At 38.3% G+C, this 15349-nt stretch overlaps 1 long non-coding RNA gene across 1 annotated transcript in view; it reads left to right on the top strand.

The window, feature by feature from the left end:
* The first annotated feature begins 207 nt into the window (after window positions 1-207).
* Window positions 208-15349, top strand: part of LOC752580 — a 32192-nt gene continuing 17050 nt past the window's right edge. Inside the window, exon 1 of the long non-coding RNA XR_143667.3 lies at window positions 208-352. This is a non-coding gene — a long non-coding RNA (uncharacterized LOC752580). The remainder of the gene's footprint in view (window positions 353-15349) is intronic.

The following is a 15349-nucleotide window of genomic DNA, read 5'->3' as shown; positions in this document are numbered from 1 at the left end:
TGATGTTGTGGAGAGCCCCTTTATTTAGTGCGTCTCGCTTTGTGAATCACACACCAAACAGTGATGGAGTACTGGCGTATTAAACTCGCCTGTGAGGAGAGGCGCGGTGACAGAGTTGGGGCCATGCGAACACCCCCTCTCTGTGGCGTCGCGGGCCTTCCACGGTGTGTATATAAACCGCCAAAGTCGTCCGGTATGCGATCATTTAAACATCCCGAACAAGAAGCAACGCTACGACACAGCGCCTTAGAACCAACAAACCAACCTCAAGTCAAAACACCAGAGAGGAAAAGACCAGACGTAACACTTGTTTTTATTTCGTCGACTTCTTTATTACCTCTTCAGTTTCAAAGTAAGTAAACCGACATTTTTCCAAATAATTCTTTAGAGGATCATTGGCCTCTTAGGGCTTTACTTTTTTTCTTTCTTTAATTTGTTTTTATACATTTATAAAAACCAAATTATTGTGTGCATTGTTGAAAAACTTTTCTATCACCCTGATGAATCTGTATCATTTTAATGCTGCTTATTCTTAACCATTTGATAAAGTTATTTCTCAAACACTTTGGAGATGACAATGCCTGAATAACTTGCCTGTTGCAGACGTATTTTAACTACGAATTTAAGACGTTTGGTGTTGAATGGTTATTGGGATGATTTGAATTATGATGATGTTGGTTAAGGTGCTGATAGTTGTGATGAGGAGTTTGATGATGGTTCAGAGTAGCGGCGGCGGTGGTGGTAGAGGTGATAGTGAAGTAAGTGGTGGCGGTAATGATGGTGGTGGTGGAAGTTGTGGATGCGGTAGTGATTTTGGTTATGGTAGTGGTCCGTAGTGGTCGGGATAGCTTCAATGGTACCATAATTATTGTGCTCAGAATGGACGAAAGAAACGATAACAATAGTAAGCGTGTTGATAATTAGTGCGAATTATACATTGTTCAATAAGGAGCATAAAAAAGGTGATGACGATCAACAAAAATGTTAGTTGGATATAATGTGTGATTGCTTAAAATAAATTTCTGTTTATTTGTAATGGAATATGTCGCATTTCCATGATAAATTATCCACCTTTCTGTATTGAGTATGCTTTCACCTTAACTTAATTTATTGTGAGTGTTGCACCCCCTTCCCGGGGGACTTGTCTGATGTGGATATTTAGAGACAGAGAAGCCACAAAACAACATACTTCCGTCACTCGTCAGAAATATGGATTTTGTAAATGACTGCGTGATTCATCTATTTTCACATTACTAACTTCATTCTTCCACTGACATGACAAATTGCGAATTTAGATAACTGATTATCACAATTATGATTATTTTACACGAATTCCACTTCCATTGGGGAACTCTATACCTTTAGTTAGCGTCTACAAATTACCCAATACATCAAAGTATTTGATGCCATTATTAAGGATAATTGGCAATACATACTATCCCAGAATGTGATGATTCCATGAAAAGTATGACTATTCGTCTCCTTTTCATTCGAATGGTGGACCACGTCGGTGGAATTACCAGGCCAATTATGAGGAAGGTCTTCTATCAAAATGGGGCCTAACGAGAAATGAGAGAAGAAGCGATTTACAATCCAGCCTGAGTTTCAGACGGAGAAAATTGGCATTGGACACAAGGGAGGGTGAGAAGGGGGTGAGAAAATTAATGTTCGGGAGAGAGAGAGAGAGAGAGAGAGACAGACAGACATAGACAGACAGAGGGAGAGAGAGAGGGAAGACGAACAATAAGAAAACGAGAGGGAGAACCAAAGAGAGAGAGAGAGAGAGAGAGAGAATAAAAAGAGAACAGAAAGAAAGCCGAATTAATGAATGGTGTCAATCTTGTACTTCGACATCAAAATATGCCTCCACTGGCTAGTAGCCCAAATGCATGAAAACTAATAATAGGATGATATTGATATCTGTTTCATCTTCTTGACTTTCCATGAAGACATTTCGAATCTTAGACTTGTATTTTATACACATTATATTTCAGCGCGACATTTATCTGTACTTACCACTTTTCATCCAGAAGAAGAGGTATCGGCTAGGAATAAAAGTTTATTTTTATTTTAGAGTGCTGCAATTACAAAAGACATCTGAAGGGGCCTCTTATTAATTGTTTACTGTGACGTGAATGATATTGAATTAGACAATAGTGGAAAGCGCCTCGCGTGCGACTGCCCTAAGTTAAAATACGTATTAGATACGATTGCGTTACATTATTTCATCGTCAAGGTTGAGATTTTGAAAACAATCATTCAATAAATGTTAGAATCGCCAGGATTAAAAAGAAAAGATGACGTGCCACACGCGATCCTTGGACGTTAGAGCTGCTAATCTCGTACTACCCTTCTTTTTCTACTACACAGGATAATGTTACAAATGTGAGATATCCTTGAGTTTCCTAAAGTCATTAGTTATCTGGGAGGGTACGGTAATGTCACACGCTTCTTGATGAATTTTTATCCGTCAGAAACTTTCAAATGCGAACTTCGATTTTGTTAAACAAAGAAAAGAAATTTTAGATTGCGCATTTTCACCCCTCTGTTGGCACTCATACCCTTCTGTAATTCCCCAGTCGTAACCCCATGCTTCGGTAAGCATAGGGCCTGATAACATTAGGACCTCTTTATGAGTATCTGGCTTCGAGAAAATTAAGGATCGTGAAACATCAGATGAACCTCGGCTGAAACACTGTTCGGAAAAGAAAAAAAAATCATATTCCGTGGACTGCCAACGTCATCCATTAATGTCGTCCATTCCGTTTTGGTAATAAAGTGTAGGCTCTAATGATTTTCTGCCTAATGCTACATTTCGGAAAAATTTATTCATAATCATGTACCTGACCTATAGAGCTGAAACATGGTATTTTCTCCTTTCTCACTTTTCAAAATCAAGGACGCAACCTTTAAACGATTGCCGGTGGCGTCACTTACATCCCCGCGTGTTTCATGAAGAAAATCAAGACAAGAGAAAAGAGGGGGCTGTAGAAATCTGTTTTTACTTAATAATTTCACATTATTAAGTAAAAACAGATTTCTTAATAATTTCACATTACCAAACTGTTGTGTGTGTTGCGTAAGCACATCAAAGGCACCAAGAGGTGTTTCAGTCTACATCATGTCATAAAATATCAATAATAATCAATAAGCTCCTTCTCTGTCGTTAAATGCGAGGGTGCCCTTGACAAATTGTAAAATTACGTGTTAATCGGGACAAACAGGTATATAGACAGCATAAATACCAGTACAGATTTAGTGAAAATAGCATGAGAGAGAGAGAGAGAGAGAGAGAGAGAGAGAGAGAGAGGATGGATGGAGAGAGAGAGAGAGAGATAGAGAGAGATGCAATGACAACAGAGAAAAAGAGACGAATGACAAATGGAGATGGACAATATATCCAATTACTTGATTTGTAATAAAGTCAATCTTATGCGATGGTTTCTAAGCCAGTTTCAAAAAGGCAATCACATTTAGAAACTAGGAATACTGATTTCTTTTCTTCAGTTAACAGTCATTGCTGAAGTCATGGAAGTCAAAGAACTTTCCTGAAGTGCTATACCAACGCAATATGAGAAGTGTAAAAATTTAGATTTTTTCCTTGAGCGTTTCAAATAGTGAGTCGTACGTGCTCACGTGACGTGATGGGTTCAATGTTAGAAATTCGATCTTCTTAAAATTGTCCGTGAGCTGTAGAGACCACAGTATTCCGTGGTCATCCACATCTTTGGGTAAAGTTGCCATGTAACTCAGTAGAGAAAATCTTATGAAACATGAACGGAACCCAATCTTATGAAAAGTCCTTTTGATAGAAATAGATAAGATAATTTCTCTTGCCTTGGCCATGTCCCTTACAAATCGATAAGCTATATCACATTACAGAAGGAGAGTGCGTATCATCACAATTAAAGAATAGAAAACCTTCCTTTTCAACCACAAAATGAATATAAGTACATTCAATAAATGTTCATGTTTTACAAGAACAATAATTGTTCATTGATGTTTGAAGAAAAGTTATCTTTGTAGGTCGATATAGTGTATCGCTTGACTTTGAGTCTATCATGTAATAAAACAATAAAGAAAAGGTCACAACTCTTACCTGTTTCCCATATAGTATAGAGCTACTACATATAAAACAAATTTATTTCCGTCTTTTTCTAATTTATTTCATGGTTAAAGCAGGTTTTTTCTCGATATACCTTATTCATATGATTCATACCTGTGCTGCTTGGGATGACTGAGCACTAGGGTTTAGCAACAAATGTGTAGATTTTTTTTTCCATCACGTGTTAATGATTAGCTCTTACACGTTCTTTATTGATTCACGTTCAAAGTGATAATCTGATAATCTCAGCATTTTCATGATTCTGAGTCAGTGCTTCTTCCCAACCAATATGAGTTCTTTTTAATCAACCATTTTTTTTCTTCTTCTTGTTCATCTTACCTTGTCGAGGGAAACCCTGCTCATTTCAATGTCTCCAATTTTCCTGCATAAAATGTTTATCTTGATTACAAAATGGAGAAAGGTTACCTCATTGAAACAGTAAATACAAAGGAAGCCAAACTTGTCTCATCATGGCAGGGAACGACTCATAACTTCTGCTTGCGATTTCAATTTTCTTGACTTCGGATTGAAATTGAACTTTTTTAGTCAAAAATCAAAAGCGCACGATCGATTGCAAAAAGAAACTTTGGTCCATCAATAATTGTTGCGAAGATGATGGAAAGCGGAAGAAGAGGAAGGATTCGGAAAAGTAGAAGAAGACGAAAAAAGAAGAGTTAAGGACAACCATAGGAATGCAACCCCCTAACTTAGCAACCCACTAACAGGGCAACATTATAACTTCCACGGGGGTACGTCATGCAGCCCTTTCAATAAAATTAAAGAAAACAGTAATTTCGGGTGACGATGGTTAACTTTTATTCGATTTCACGTCCGGTCTGAAAGGGGTATATCAGACGGACGTTTCACCCACCCCTGCGAAAGGGCCTCACCAAAATGAATCGAACGCAGATCTGGGCGAAATGTGTCACGTGACCTCTTGAATCAAGATGATTGATCGTAACGGATTGTTTCAAGTATGGTAGCTTTGCTGAAGAACCCTGAACGGAAAGCAGGCGATTTTTGCCTCAGGAAAGTCGGCGTAGCGCGGGAAAAGTATTTTTTTTTTTGTCAAAGCAGATTTTTGTTTTTCTCTGTGTTTGCGTGGAACAAAATAATCAATAACAGCAGAAATTTGGCGTAGAACATCTTTGTCCATTAAGCCCCTGGCATTCGCATTTCGTGTCATTTGCTCTTCAAATAGCATCCGAGTTTACATAATTGATCGAATGATATGGGGTAGGAGAAGGAAGAATCTCCCCGAAGTAAAACGGTCAAAATGGGATTGGGCCGATAGATTTGTGATTTTTTTTTTGTTTGCTTTTTTTTGGTCTTTGGAGGGTATTGATCCAATCGGAACGGATGGTTGATTATGGTAATAACGATGACCCGTTAGTGAGGTAGCTACGGGGTAACATTGATAGTTAGAAAAGATTGAATATAAAGAGCCCCATCCTCCTCTATCGTACTCTATATTTTTGGATTCTTTCAGACACAGAGTCCACAGAGAACTGCCTTTTCCAACTATACACCACCCGCAAGGACAGAGTTGCAAAAGGTCTATCCTCATTCAAGAATACCCAACTGAATAATGATAGAAGGAATAGATAGAACGAACCATGATACCGCGATGTAATGTTATCCCAAAACTGGATGCGCACACTCTCATGAGATTCGATCGCGTGTACTTTAGTTGAAATGTTTCAGTATATTGTCAAAGACGTTTTTAAAGGCATTTTTTTTTTATCTGACTTCTTTCATAATTACCAATTCAAGAGAATAAAACAAAAGTATTGAAAAGCAAGGGGTTAATTCCACCTGAAATAATGGAGGATTTGAGCATTATCCCTGTCAACTCGAATCTAGAACGCAATGATGAAATATACTTTAAAAACATTCCCCACGACTAATAATCGTTCCAACGAGATGGCAAGTCTGGGGTTCTCCCTTCCTGTTCCCGGATAACATGTTACAGTTTTTCATTCATTCGCCAATACAAATGTAATTCGAACCCAAAATAGATCCCAGTCCGATTTGGCTTAAGCGTGGATTTGGGCATAGTTGGGGAAACAAGGGTCTTTCTCTCGGCTGCCAGCGCGTTAGAAAAAAAAAGAACTTCGTGCATACGCACTCACTCACTCTAACTTTCTGCATCCTTCCTTTTCGTGTCATCTTCCTTTCCTATATCTTTTCTTCATCTTCCTTTTAACGCGCCATACAATTTCTTCTTCTTTTTGTTCACTTATTGTTATTTTTCCATTCATTTTTTTGCTTTCAAGACAAAACCATTAACGACTTCACAAAATTTGGACTTGTGAATGGACATTTTCTTTTATGTTTCAATAATGTTTATTACCACGATTAATAGACCAATTGAAGGCACATCGTAAGTCAATCTCTTACTTGATTGTAATGGATTGGAATGGAACTTGTTGAATATATCTAATTATTGTTCTACTCTTCTTGAAAGGTCCATTTGAATGATATTTTGACGTGATATTTACCGTGAATATCTTAAAGGATTGCTAAATCAAGACTACCGGCCATCTCTGTCTGCACTCAAACGCACCTCTAAGAGTCCTATAAAATGATGAACTTTAAAGGGAAGGTCGTGTTAAAGGCAGTTCCGTTGGAATAGAAAATACCACCTATTCTTAAGACCATGCATATTCGTGAAATTTTGTGTTGGAAACTAAATTTGCCGAGTATTGCTTCGACCTGAGTCACTTAGTTTAAACACTCCAACTTGTCTATAGGATCTGTGCTTTCACAGGTAAATCTGATTATCGATATAACAAGACGTGCAATGAACTTAGGGGTAAGAATACATATAAGTGATGTCAAAGGTGAACTGTGCCTTTAATGGGGAACAAAAGGCGACATAGGGGTGCGAGGGTGGAGGGCACCTCTGCAGGCAAGATCACGGGTGAGTGAAATGTCTTAAATGCGTAGAGGAAGAGAACGCTTGAGAGTTCGTGGGCTGGTATAATCATCCCATGTTCGGACATGATGGAGACATGGAGATTGACTATGTTGGTGAAAGGTAGAATTATCTTTCAAGGAGGGAGCATGGGCAATGGAGGAGCCTACGGTGGCTCGAGGCTCCCCACCCCCTCACCCCCATGGATATTAGAGAAGTTCTGCCAGATAACCATCCGCCGACCATTGTTTGAAGTTGGTGTTCAATTCATGTCGGTTTCGGTCCCGCCAACATAGACAAAAAACTTTGTGCTCACAGAATGACCCGATTGTGGATGGGGGTGCTAAGATTGTTCGGGTGTGGGTGTGGGTGTGGGTGTGCATAACACGACCAACAGGTAGTCCGGGTGACAGTGGGTAAGGGAATCAGAGAGATAGAGAGAGGGGAAGAGATATATTTGGTACAGAAGTTGAGGGGATACAGAATGGGCAAATATTTTGGTCAATTTTTCACCTGAACTTATCGACAGTATTCAGGTCCGTAATCTGCCGAAGGTAGTAACCTATTTTAAGTCACTGTGGAAAGAGAGAGAGAGAGCGATGGTGGAAAGGGGGGGGGGGGTTGCAGAATGATTTAGAATATGTTTCATCTTCGGAATAGTATATTCACAACCTGTCATTGGGGCCAGGAAAATCTATTTTCACTCGAAGGGGATATTGAATAGGTCTACAGATGAAAACAAAAAGGGGGAAAAGATGTGAAATAGATAAAGAGAAGGTGAAATTTACTTTTTAAAAGGAGAGAGAAAAGAGAGAGAAAGAGAAAGAGAGAGAGAGAGAGAAATAGAGAAGAGGGAGAGGGTGAGAGGGGGAGACAGAGTAGGTGAGTGAAGAAGCGGCACTATATACAAATGCTTTAGGAGGTGATAGAACTATATCACTTAAGTTTTTGAAGACGGAGTTTTATGGTTATATCATCAACATTAGCTAAGTTATCTTTTTTAAACATCATCTTAGCTCGTTTAAGGGTACTTAAAAGCAGCTGGACATACGGCACATCGCCTTATAAGTAACCTATCCATATAAAGCGAGTGAAAAAGCACAGTTATCTAGTTCCCGGTTGTACCCGAATGTTGTGCTTGCAGGTGAACGGAGGATACTGAAAACAGCACAATGAATCATCAACATCATCACCACCACCATTATCATCAACATCATCATTTGCATCAATTGCCAGGTCTGTTACAGACATCGGCGGTAAAGGCCCTCTCTCCATTCCTGTCTATTATCTGCTGTTCTTGAAAAACGAAATTCGGTCGACCAATTGGTCGTTGACTTCCCCCGCTTCTCTTTCCAGCAATCTTCTCAAAGGAGTCACAGTAGAATAAAAGACAGGACTAGCTAGTCTTTAAATCCAGTTTAAATTCATTCTTTTATCATCCATAATCCATGAATCACAGTTCATTTTGCTTATATGAGTGATCCAAAATTGGATAAAGGATATAATGATATTACAATGCATAGCATTTGTACAAAATCAACAGATATCGAACAAATGCAAATGTTGAAGTAATCTCCTAAACTTATCGGTTTTCTTTGATATCATCCTGATCAAAGGCACTATAGACCGACAGAAATACCCTTTATATATATATATATATATATATATATATATATATAGTTTGTTTTAAAATTGAAAATGTCAGACAGTTAGTATTCAGACTTGGCTACTAGTACTGCATTTGACAAACCATTCATAGGTTTTGTCATCTTTCTCACAACCCCCTCCCCCCTCTCTCTCTCTCTCTCTCTCCCTCCCTCCCTCTCTTTCTATTTTTACCCTGTCCCAGTGATATTGAAGGAAATTCAATATTATAAGCTTAAAACCGGACAGGTGTGCAAACTCATCATGAGATCTGAGCTGATCGCCCTCAAATATAATCAGCACAAAGCTACTTTTAGTTTTTAATCGCAGCCTGTTTCAATAAACCGAAGTGATCTTTATTGAACCAATATCCTGTTTCAATACCACGGCAAGTTATTAACGATATTTTATCTCTTAATGTATCGGCGCATGAACGGTGAATTGTAATTAAAGTGTAATCGGAGTTTTCGACATTGTTTGAACTCAAAGGAACCCGTCATTAAATTGCAAATGACGTTTGACTGCATTGTAAATGTCGCACACGATTAAATAAGGAGTAGAACATTTTATAATGGAATCATTAGTTTTATATATCATTCAATCAAAAATGAAAACAAAAACAGATTAGATGTCGAGTTGACTTATTGACAGATGCCGTCTCATTGATTTTTTTACATTTGAGATCGTTATGTGCTAACAATTAAAAATATTTAAATGGCCTATCTCGATTATGCATGCAGATTGAAGAATGGCCAGTCTTTATTCTTCCTTTAACCACAATTTTTGTCGGTCTGTTACAAATTAATGTCATTATGCAAACAAACAGCATTCGAAAATTAGGCAATTAAGGTGCTAAATTTTCATATCGTTTTCAGTAATGAGTACATGCGTCACGCTTGAGTAATGAAGATGATATTGACGATCGCTTTTCATAAAACCCATAATGTGAGCAATATTAGCTTCATAAATATTTTAATGATGACGAAAATGGAATATAGTTTGTTGTACTGGAAAAGGGCTTTAACAAGAACGGAAGGAAATAAATTCTTCTGTTCGAAAGCATTTTGGTGACATAAAAAATATATGATATTACTGATGCTATATTAACATTTTTATTTGCTACCTGCATGGTGAACATTCTTTTTGTTTTGATAGAATTTCATTCAAAATTGTAGCTCTAAAAAAATAAGGGTTTTATGCATTTGACTATTCTTTTTAATAATGCGAAATAACAGTATACAAAGCTTATAAAAGGTATTACATGTACAAAGTTTTGGTATATGGGGTCATGAATTTGGTTCAAATGAACATACATACTAGAAGCATATGCGATTTTAAAATATTCAATGATCGTTGTCGTTGTTGAAATTGAGTCTAACGTGATGAAATTGTAAATAATAAACTCTTTATTTTATATAGCTTCCTCTCAAGACTGATATTACTTTAGCTTTAAAACAATGTTTCTTGACTAGAATCGACCAATTTGCTATTCCCGTTTGGAAATTATATACCAGTACTGCATATTCTGAGATTTTCATGGTCGCAACTACCATGGAATGGCCTTTTTGAAATATTTAAAATTTACCGGGAGCACCGGTAAATTTTTCATTATACAACTTCTCGAAAGCAGAAGTGTTTTAGGGGCTAAATTTTCTAGTGCTTATAATACATCCACAGGGGCATCCAAATACATAAATATTTTAAAGAATTACTATCAATCCAATTTTCAAAATTTCCCAAAACTTTGTATTACCTTTAAAGTTCCTCTGGTGGCTTTGCTGTGTGTTGCCGCGTAAACAGAAATGACCGGTAACCTAGATTTAGAGTGTTTGCACTAATAGTCACTGGAAAATCAGCAACGGAATATTCAGATATAATTTACAAATGTCTCTGATACAGGAAGAATAATATGGTGCCATTTATATTTGTAAAGAAGTCTCGTTCCAATATCCCTTTCACGACCATAACTTAATATTGCATCTAAGTCCGCTCACACTTTCCTGTACACACAAACACGCGCGCACGCACACATACACACCCACGCCCACATACAAAATCTCACACACAACGCACACCCACTAACTCACCCATACCATGCGACGCACCCAATGCACACACAAACCAACTACCTGCTTAATGATCTCTTGTCTGATGGTGTTGATGTTGTTGTTTCTGTGTTGCTGTTGTTGCTGTTGTTGTTCAATTGTCCATTAATGCTTCCCACTGCACCAGAAAGCAAAGTTTTGTAGACCACCGATGGAAAGAAATCATTTAATTAGGGCAACATGATTTACCTTACTTCAAGACCTAATTATTGCTTCATACATGAAATCTTTCTAAAGCAATTCAAAACATCTAAGACCGCAACCCAAAAGAGAGAATAAATCAACTTAGTTGAGAAATCGTGAAATTGCCAAGGTTTTTGATGGCTACATTCCATGACCAGAATTGTTTTTGAATAAATCAAGAGGTGGATATGAAAATATAATTTTGTCTTTTGTTGGCAGGGCAAAAAACGAATTTTATGGATTATTTTGTGCGAGACCTGTTGCATGAACATTAAATTCTCAACCCTGTGCCCAGCTTCAGAGGGACCCCTCCCCCTCCCCCTCTCCCCGTCTCTCCTTCTCTTTCATGTTTATATAGTTTTCGCATCTTCCCATGTTTCTTTCTCATTCCGATGATTATTTTTCTCTCTTTGTCATTGTTTTGCTTTTCCATTATTTCTTTCAACACATGTGACTAAATATCGCGTGTCCCTATCACATTTTTACTTTTGATTTCTCTGTCTTTTCCCCTGCATCTTCTTTATTTGTCTACTTTACTTCTAAGGGTGGGTTATGGCAACTTTTAATGCTTTTAAAACCCTTTGTCTTCTTTAAAGTTCTTTCCCCTTCCATCTTCTTCTTGTTTTTCACGCATTGACGGCACATTCCAAACTTCAAAAGATTAAAAGTCAATAGCTAATCCCATCTAACACTCGTGCTTGCGCAAACATCACTCAATTGTATTGATTTATTTCAATTTTATTTTGAATCTTGAGTCTCTAAAATCATTTTCCCCCTCTGTGTTCCCCTCGCTTTCCCTCTCTTTCTCTGAGGAATAAATCGTTTTTAATTGCCAAAGACCGGAAAATGTTTGCCGAACATTATTTTTATTCAATAACGACTACTAATACCCGTAAATCAATACACGCGTTGGAGACGCTCGCACCCGCAGTCACGGGCTGGCAGTCGAAAACGCCACACACTTCACGCTCGCCCGTGACTGCGCGGGGGTCGGTGCTTACTTTCCACCGGCTGATATGGCTCCCAGTGGAACCGGGCCAGTTGGGCCCCAAGTCGTGAACTGGAAATCTCAAGTACACCGCATGCATTGGCACTGGCCGTCACGGGATGGTTATATACCCTTAGCCCGCTGTGATGGCGTCGTAGGGTATAAGGTTTCATCACGATCTCCCACTCTCACTAAGAAGTCATAACGGTATGGCAAAAATCGAAAAGAATCAACAACAACATTTCTTTAAGATCATGAGTAACCATTGGGGAGAAGTATTGACATGAGTGATGAAGAAAAGTATGATTCTCCACGGTGAAATTGAGACAAAAACATTATCAAAGTCAAATGAGGTCATTTAAACCTTCAGTATTCATGACCATTTCTCGACAAGGGATCAGGGTTATAACTCTTGCCATTTATCTTTCGGGACAAGCCGACTGACGTTTTTTTACATGCTTGTTTTCTCTAGAGCTCTCTCTCTCAACTTCGTCCCATTTCGTGAATATCGAAAAAGTTGATATGGTGGATGGAGACATCCTGTGAAACCTTCGTCTCAAAATGGTGCGTGATGGCGAGTGACGTCACAATGAAAAAATTCTCTTGAGAATTTAAAAAAAAGTTTTAGATTATGAATAAATTTAATATCATAAGATCTATTTTAGAATTCTCAAATGCGTCTAGAAGATGTGCATCAAGACCTTAGCAAGAGAGAGAGAGAGAGAGAGGGAGAGAGAGAGGGGGGGGGGGGGGTGGGAGGCACAGAATCCTCGACGATGGAAATCCATGTAAATATGAGAATATCACTTCTTCAGGCCCTTAAGGGAACGTGATGGGGCAACAGACGACCCTTTATCCTATACAATAGACAATTTACACGATATTGTAGTTTCATTAACAAAAAACGAGCAAATTTGTTGAACCTATTAATTATCTGAAACCACATATTTCATATAGGCCTACTAATGCGAAAGCAGAGTGTTTCAGGGCTACACAGACATAATACCATATTTTAAAGGCGAAGAGCTTTCATATGGAACCAATATCTAAAAGAATGCTTTTCACCAATTTTGTCTCCTCTTACTCGTACTCAGCTTCATGTAGGCCGTATTTTGTTTGTTCTTGCTTATGCATACTAATCGGTCACCATCAAATATGACACTGTTAGGGATGATTTTATGACTTCCGATTATACTACATGTATGTGTGATGTGTCCCCTTAAATATAGAATTTGACATAGTTACCTGTTTGACAGGGGTCACTCACTTCACACCCGTCCGTACTTTTGTTTCTTCTGATAAAGATCCGATGTCATTTTTTTCCGTCGTTCCAGCGTAAGATAATTCGAGAGTCCTGGTAATGATAGCGATCCATCACTATAATGAGAGAGGCAAAAAAGCTCTATGAAAGAAGCCCCGAGGCCTGGGAGGAGTTTTGAGATCAGTCTATCAATTTTAGGGAAATTAAAAGAAAAAGGGCCCCGCGAAAGAACCAAGTGGATATCATCTTCGAATGACAGTATTGGAAGTTGCACCGGATGTGTGATATGGGAGGAAAAATACTAGCTGACAAAACGTCTTTGACCGGAATCTGAACTCGCTTCAACTTGGTCTTGTTTTTCTTTTCTGTGTTGATGATCGGTGTTGAGCAGCTATCACTGCTGCTACAAGTAACGATACATGACACGTGTGTGTGTGGCTTATTTGTGGTTGCAACTTACAAGCATACACCTGCTATTTTAGGAGGGAAAAAATCAAACCATCGAAGCATTGATTTGACTTTCTTCTTTCTTTGATCCTTGTTGGTTTGTTTCCATACTCCATTGCAAATTAACTTGTATTTTTCAGAATATTACTTTAATTTCAATATATGAGAGAGAGAGAGAGGTAGAGAGAGAGAGAGAGAGAGAGAGAGCAAAGGGGGAGGGGTGTAGTCGGGTGGAGTGAGAAGGTAAGGTGCACAATAGCGGTCATAGACGGGACCTACAAAAGACTTTATGCACGAATTTAAGCGAGGCACAGATAGAAAATGAATGCAAGAACCTCCGAGCCTTTCAGCTTCAAAAGCCCCCACCCTAACAAAAAGAGAATATTCTAGAACCGCGCCTGAAGGACTTGAAAGCGGTACAGTATGTCAAGAGGAGAAACAGTGGTAGAGATAGCAAGACATTGAGAAATGGAAGATAGTGCTAAAGAGAGAGAGAGAGAGTGAAAGATATACTGAGATGTTCGGTGAGTATGTGAGATATATATATAATTTATATAGGTAATGTGAATGGGTACCTGGCAGGAATTTAATTCCTTAAAATGCTTAAGCGCCTTACTATATAAATATATATGAGAGAGAGAGAGAGAGAGGGAGAGAGAGTGAGAGAGATACAGAGATGTTCGGTGGATGTGTGAGATTTATATATATGATTTATATAGGTAATGTGAATGGGTACCTGGCAGGAATTTAATTCCTTAATATGCTTTAGCGCCATATTATATAAATATATATATGAGAGAGAGAGAGAGAGGGGGGGGGGGGGGGGGAGGGGGAGGCAGAGAGAACATAACATAGCAGCAGATTGTTTATAATCCAGATTGAACCAAATTTCCTGGCATTTTCGACGGACACGAGTGCGAGAGGCAAATGACACTCGTGAGTATACGCGTAATAATAATATACGACTAATGTTGCGTGATGTTATGTTTATACTTTATAGCTCATAAGGGAGAGTCTCCGTCGTCATCACATGGGAACACAAAGCGACATTCATGACATTGTCATTGGGAGAGCGAAAGGTGGATGTGCAATTTAAGCAGCTTTTTTAGTTAATGCTGTTGTTGATACGTGAACTACTAATTCATTAATTCCCAAATGTTAACGCCAGTGATAAAAGTTAATTATAGTATCTTTAAAGTCTGTTTCAAGTTTTTATTCGAAAAGAAAATGTATTTATCCAGGTAACTATTTAACGCTTTTACAATGGACTAATGTCACTCCGATACAAGGTTATCATTTTGAGTTAAAGAAGTGTTGATATTCTCTCTTACACCAAGTGTATCCAGGCAAGTCTTGCTCTAAATCCAAATATCATTGACAAGATTGAGAACGACGTAGTCGCCATAATTGCGTAATACCCGGTGCATGTGAGGCGCCAATTTGATTGTGGTATTATATGTATACGCAACGAGCATAATGACACACGTCATCAGCCGTGTCATAATTATGGTCGGGCATACACAACACATTCCCTCCTTTTAAAAATGTTCTCGGCCCAATTCTTGACTTTCGTTGATGTCGGCGAGAACCGATAATCCCATCAATAACTTATTTCATTTTTTCGAAACTATTAATTACACCGTTCCCATTAGCAGATTCTTATTTTTATTTCTTCGGATGAGACTTTCATTTTGAAGTT

Source organism: Strongylocentrotus purpuratus, unplaced genomic scaffold (assembly GCF_000002235.5).
Source record: "Strongylocentrotus purpuratus isolate Spur 01 unplaced genomic scaffold, Spur_5.0 spur5_scaffold_7, whole genome shotgun sequence".
NCBI classification, from domain to species: domain Eukaryota; kingdom Metazoa; phylum Echinodermata; class Echinoidea; order Camarodonta; family Strongylocentrotidae; genus Strongylocentrotus; species Strongylocentrotus purpuratus.
Note: the sequence above shows the minus strand (reverse complement) of the source record. Positions and strands in the feature narration are given on the sequence as shown.